We start from the raw sequence: 6,484 nt of genomic DNA, 5'->3' as shown, positions 1-6,484 counted from the left end.
AGTCCAAAACAAGCACCTCACTATTCTAATCCCAGCACATGGCCTATAGTTTAGTTATCTCACGTGAACATCTAAGCACTTCCCCAATATTATGAAGGTCTCTGCCTCTCCCACCCTACAGGCAGTGAATTCCAGATTCCCCCACCACCTTTTGGGATTAAAAAAAAATTTCCTTACATCCCCTTTTAAACTTCTGCGCCCTACCTTAATTCCATGCCCCCTGGTCATTGATCCCTCTTCCTAGGGAAAATGTTCCTTCCTGTCTACTGTGTCGATACCCCTCATAATTTGTTACGTCCCAATCATGTTCCCCCTCAATCTCCTGTGCTCCAAGGGAAATAGACCTAGTCTGCCCATGAAAATTTTCCAGGCCAGGCAACATCTCGGTAAATCCCCCTGGGGAGGAAGAAATGACCCCAGGACCGTGACCTTCCCTAAAGGGCACCCTTGAGGATGAACCCAATAGGGTGTAATGGCGGTGGTTACATTGGAGCAGAATTTTGTTTTCAGATGTTTTTCCAAAATCAAGTTTCCATCATGTGTCATCGCCCTGTGGAGAGAAATCAGAGTTAACGCTTCAGACCCGTCCTCAGGGCTGGGAACGCCTTCTGAGGAAGAGGAAGGGTTACCAAACCCGAAACTCTTCACTTCTCTCCACAGACCTGACCCGACTGGATCCTGCTGAGCTTTTCCAGCAACTTCTGGGTTTTTTTGTTTCTGTTTTACAGCATCCGCAGTTCTTTTGGTTTTCATCCTCGGGCATACTGGGTTTCGAACTCGAGTCCCGAGAACATTCCCCTGGGATCTGGGTTACTAGGTCAGTGGTATTATCATGACACCATGACCTTCCCTGTCGAATCACCTCGCACTACCCTTTCAGGTCTGAAGGTCCAGATCACAAGACCTTGAGTGTAACTATGATTCCGTCACCATCCCTGCTTCTTCTCTTACTGATTAACATTAGATCTGACTCGATCCAGTAACCAGCTGACCAGCCATTGGGTACAGTAACCCCCACCACCCCCCCAAACCCCCGCACTGCACCCCCCCCCCCCCACACCCAACCCATTCGCCCCCATCAGACTGTGCAGAATTTCGAATGCCTCAGTATTTCGATGCTCGCACAGCCGTGCTGTGGACTTTCAGGCATCTTCATAATCTTGGTCAGTTTCCCAAGATTTGCCTTGCGCAGTGAAGGAAGAATGAGTCCATCTCTGAACGGGCCCTTCCTGTAAATTGAGCTCGAGACATGATCAAAGACCTGGAGATGGAAATTTTAAGATTTTGCATTGCAGTATGTGAATTAAACATTAATTTAGAATTTGCAACGCTTATTTAAAATATAATCAAAATGATGGCCTAATCAGGTGTTTTAAATTTTGTATACATTGTAATTACAGTTTGCAGACTCTCTCTGTCTCCATATTTCAAACACAGGAGAGGGAAGGTTCCAAATGCATGTTAACAGATAATAGTTGAAATAAAGTGATTATTGATGAAATCTCACAGTGTTTTGTACTCGTTAATTAACCAGACACAGAACCGTACCGATGTGGGAGGAGACATGAAACGTTGGTACCAGAGGCAAACTGAGCAAGTTCAAAGGTGTCAGTCATAACTCACTCAGTTCCACATTGCCTCAGGGTTAAAGGGTGTCAGAAATTCCGCTCAGGTACTGAGGGAGCACACTGTCGGAGGGTCAGTGCTGAGGGAGCACACTGTCGGAGGGTCAGTGCTGAGGGAGCGCCGCACTGTCAGAGGATCAGTGCTGAGGGAGCGCCACACTGTCGGAGGATCAGTGCTGAGGGAGCGCCGCACTGTCGGAGGATCAGTGCTGAGGGAGCGCCGCACTGTCGGAGGATCAGTGCTGAGGGAGCGCCACACTGTCGGAGGATCAGTGCTGAGGGAGCGCCGCACTGTCGGAGGGTCAGTGCTGAGGGAGCGCCACACTGTCGGAGGATCAGTGCTGAGGGAGCGCCGCACTGTCGGAGGATCAGTGCTGAGGGAGCGCCACACTGTCGGAGGATCAGTGCTGAGGGAGCGCCGCACTGTCGGAGGATCAGTGCTGAGGGAGCGCCACACTGTCAGAGGGTCAGTACTGAGGGAGCGGGCACTGTCGGAGGGTCAGTGCTGAGGGAGCGGGCACTGTGGGAGGGACAGTGCTGAGGGAGCACACTGTCGGAGGGTCAGTGCTGAGGGAGTGAGCACTGTCGGAGGGTCAGTGCTGAGGGAGCAGGCACTGCCGGAGGGTCAGTGCTGAGGGAGTGAGCACTGTCGGAGGGTCAGTGCTGAGGGAGCAGGCACTGCCGGAGGGTCAGTGCTGAGGGAGCGGGCACTGTCGGAGGGTCAGTGCTGAGGGAGCACACTGTCGGAGGGCCAGTGCTGAGGGAGTGGGCACTGTCGGAGGGTCAGTGCTGAGGGAGCGCCACACTGTCGGAGGGTCAGTGCTGAGGGAGCACACTGTCGGAGGGTCAGTGCTGAGGGAGCACACTGTCGGAGGGTCAGTGCTGCGGGGGTGGGCACTGTCGGAGGGTCAGTGCTGAGGGAGTGGGCACTGTCGGAGGGTCAGTGCTGAGGGAGCGCTGCACTGTTGGAGGGACAGTGCTGAGGGAGTGGGCACTGTCAGAGGGTCAGTGCTGAGGGAGCGCCGTACTGTTGGAGGGACAGTGCTGAGAGAGTGGGCACTGTCGGAAGTTAGTGCTGAGGGAGTGGGCACTGTCGGAGGGTCAGTGCTGAGGGAGCGCTGCACTGTTGGAGGGACAGTGCTGAGGGAGTGGGCACTGTCAGAGGGTCAGTGCTGAGGGAGCGCCGTACTGTTGGAGGGACAGTGCTGAGAGAGTGGGCACTGTCGGAAGTTAGTGCTGAGGGAGCGGGCACTGTCGGAGGGTCAGTGCTGAGGGAGCGCCGTACTGTTGGAGGGACAGTGCTGAGAGAGTGGGCACTGTCGGAAGTTAGTGCTGAGGGAGTGGGCACTGTCGGAGGGTCAGTGCTGAGGGAGCGCTGCACTGTTGGAGGGACAGTGCTGAGGGAGTGGGCACTGTCAGAGGGTCAGTGCTGAGGGAGCGCCGTACTGTTGGAGGGACAGTGCTGAGAGAGTGGGCACTGTCGGAAGTTAGTGCTGAGGGAGCGGGCACTGTCGGAGGGTCAGTGCTGAGGGAGCGCCGTACTGTTGGAGGGACAGTGCTGAGAGAGTGGGCACTGTCGGAAGGTCAGTGCTGAGGGAGCGGGCACTGTCGGAGGGTCAGTGCTGAGGGAGCACACTGTCGGAGGGTCAGTGCTGAGGGAGCGCCACACTGTCAGAGGGTCAGTGCTGAGGGAGTGGGCACTGTCGGAGGGTCAGTGCTGAGGGAATGGTCACTGTCGGAGGGTCAGTGCTGAGGAAGTGTGGACTGTCGGAGGGTCAGTGCTGAGGGAGCACACTGTCGGAGGGTCAGTGCTGAGGGAGTGGGCACTGTCAGAGGGTCAGTGCTGAGGGAATGGTCACTGTCGGAGGGTCAGTGCTGAGGAAGTGCGCACTGTCGGAGGGTCAGTGCTGAGGGAGCGGGCACTGTCAGAGGGTCAGTGCTGAAAGAGCACACTGTCGGAGGGTCAGTGCTGAGGGAGCGCCACACTGTCGGAGGGTCAGTGCTGAGGGGGTGGGCACTGTCGGAGGGTCAGTGCTGAGGGAGTGGGCACTGTCGGAGGGTCAGTGCTGAGGGAGCACACTGTCGGAGGGTCAGTGCTGAGGGAGCGCCGCACTGTTGGAGGGACAGTGCTGAGGGAGTGGGCACTGTCGGAGGGTCAGTGCTGAGGAAGCACACTGTCGGAGGGTCAGTGCTGAGGGAGCGCCACACTGTCAGAGGGTCAGTGCTGAGGGAGAGGGCACTGTCGGAGGGTCAGTGCTGAGGGAGCACACTGTCGGAAGGTCAGTGCTGAGGGAGTGGGCACTGTCGGAGGGTCTGTGCTGAGGGAATGGTCACTGTCGGAGGGTCAGTGCTGAGGGAACGCCGCACTGTCGGAGGGTCAGTACTGAGGGAGCACCGCACTGTCGGAGGGTCACTGCTGAGGGAGTGCCGCACTGTCGGAGGGTCAGTGCTGAGAGAGTGGGCACTTTCGGAGGGTCAGTGCTGAGGGAGTAGGCACTGTCGGAGGGTCAGTGCTGAGGGAGTGGGCACTGTCGGACGGTCAGTGCTGAGGGAGTGGGCACTGTCGGAGGGTCAGTGCTGAGGGAGCGCCGCATTGTCGGAGGGACAGTGCAGCGGGAGTGGGCACTGTCGGAGGGTCAGTGCTGAGGGAGCGGGCACTGTCGGAGGGACAGTGCTGAGGGAGCACACTGTCGGAGGGTGAGTGCTGAGGGAGCACACTGTCGGAGGGTCAGTGCTGAGGGAGCAGGCACTGCCGGAGGGTCAGTGCTGACGGAGCGGGCACTGTCGGACGGTCAGTGCTGAGGGAGTGGGCACTGTCGGAGGGTCAGTGCTGAGGGAGCGCCGCATTGTCGGAGAGACAGTGCAGAGGGAGTGGGCACTGTCGGAGGGTCAGTGCTGAGGGAGTGGGCACTGTCGGAGGCTCAGTGCTGAGGGAGCAGGCACTGCCGGAGGGTCAGTGCTGACGGAGCGGGCACTGTCGGACGGTTAGTGCTGAGGGAGTGGGCACTGTCGGAGGGTCAGTGCTGAGGGAGCACCGCATTGTCGGAGGGACAGTGCTGAGGGAGCAGGCACTGCCGGAGGGTCAGTGCTGACGGAGTGGGCTCTATCGGAGGGTCAGTGCTGAGGGAGTCGGCACTGTCGGAGGGTCAGTGCTGAGGGAGTGGGCACTGTCGGAGGGTCAGTGTTGAGGGAGTGGGCACTGTCGGAGGGTCAGTGCTGAGGGAGTGGGCACTGTCGGAGGGTCAGTGCTGAGGGAGTGGGCACTGTCGGAGGGTCAGTGCTGAGGGAATCGGCACTGTCGGAGGGTCAGTGCTGAGGGAGCGCCGCACTGTCGGATGGTCAGTGCTGAGGGAGCACCGCACTGTCGGATGGTCAGTGCTGAGGGAGCGCCGCACTGTCGGAGGGTCAGTGCTGAGGTAGCACAATGTCAGAGGGTCAGTGCTGAGGGAGCGCCGCACTGTTGGAGGGTCACTGCTGAGGGAGCGCCGCATTGTCGGAGTGACCGTGCTGAGGGAGTGGGCACTGTCGGAGGGTCAGTGCTGAGGGAGTGGGCACTGTCGGAGGGTCAGTGCTCAGGGAGCGGGCACTGTCGGAGGGTCAGTGCTGAGGGAGCGGGCACTGCCTGAGGGTCAGTGCTGAGGGAGCGGGCACTGTCGGAGGGTCAGTGCTGAGGGAGTGGGCACTGTCAGAGGGTCAGTGCTGAGGGAGTGGGCACTGTCGGAGGGTCAGTGCTCAGGGAGCGGGCACTGTCGGAGGGTCAGTGCTGAGGGAGCGGGCACTGTCTGAGGGTCAGTGCTGAGGGAATCGGCACTGTCGGAGGGTCAGTGCTGAGGGAATCGGCACTGTCGGAGGGTCAGTGCTGAGGGAGCGCCGCACTGTCGGAGGGTCAGCGCTGAGGGAGTGGGCACTGTCGGAGGGTCAGTGCTGAGGGAGTCAGCACTGTCGGAGGGTCAGTGTTGAGGGAGTGGGCACTGTCGGAGGGTCAGTGCTGAGGGAGTGGGCACTGTCGGAGGGTCAGTGCTGAGGGAGTGGGCACTGTCGGATGGTCAGTGCTGAGGGAGCGGGCACTGTCGGAGGGTCAGCGCTGAGGGAGCGGGCACCGTCGGAGGGTCAGTGCTCAGGGAGCGGGCACTATCGGATGCTCAGTGCTGAGGGAGTGGGCACTGTCGGAGGGTCAGTGCTGAGGGAGTGGGCACTGTTGGAGGGTCAGTGCTGAGGGAGTGGGCACTGTTGGAGGGTCAGTGCTGAGGGAGCACCGCACTGTCGGATGCTCAGTGCTGAGGGAGTGGGCACTGTCGGAGGGTCAGTGCTGATGGAGTCGGCTCTGTCGGAGGGTCAGTGCTGAGGGAGTGGGCACTGTCGGAGGTTCAGTGCTGAGGGAACTCCGCACTGTAGGAGGGTCATTGCTGAGGGAGCACACTGTCGGACGGTTAGTGCTGAGGGAGTGGGCACTTTCGGAGGGTCAGTGCTGAGGGAGTGGGCACTGTCGGAGGGTCAGTGCTGAGGGAGCACACTGTCGGAGGGTCAGTGCTGAGGGAGCGCCGCACTGTGGGGAGGGTCAGTGATGAGGGAGCGGGCACTGTCGGAGGGTCAGTGCTGAGGGACCGCCGCACTGGCGGAGGGTCAGTGCTCAGGGAGCGGGCACTATCGGAATGTCAGTGCTGAGGGTGTCGGCACTGTCAGAGGGTCAGTGCTGAGGGAGTGGGCACTGATGGAGGGTCAGTGCTGAGGGTGTGGGCTCTCTCGGAGGGTCAGTGCTGAGGGAACGCCGCACTGTCGGAGGGTCAGTGCTCAGGGAGCGGGCACTGTCGGAGGGTCAGAACTGAGGGAGTGGGCACTGTCGGAAGGTCAGAACTGAG

This window comes from Stegostoma tigrinum, chromosome 27, assembly GCF_030684315.1.
Source record: "Stegostoma tigrinum isolate sSteTig4 chromosome 27, sSteTig4.hap1, whole genome shotgun sequence".
NCBI lineage: Eukaryota > Metazoa > Chordata > Chondrichthyes > Orectolobiformes > Stegostomatidae > Stegostoma > Stegostoma tigrinum.
Note: the sequence above shows the minus strand (reverse complement) of the source record.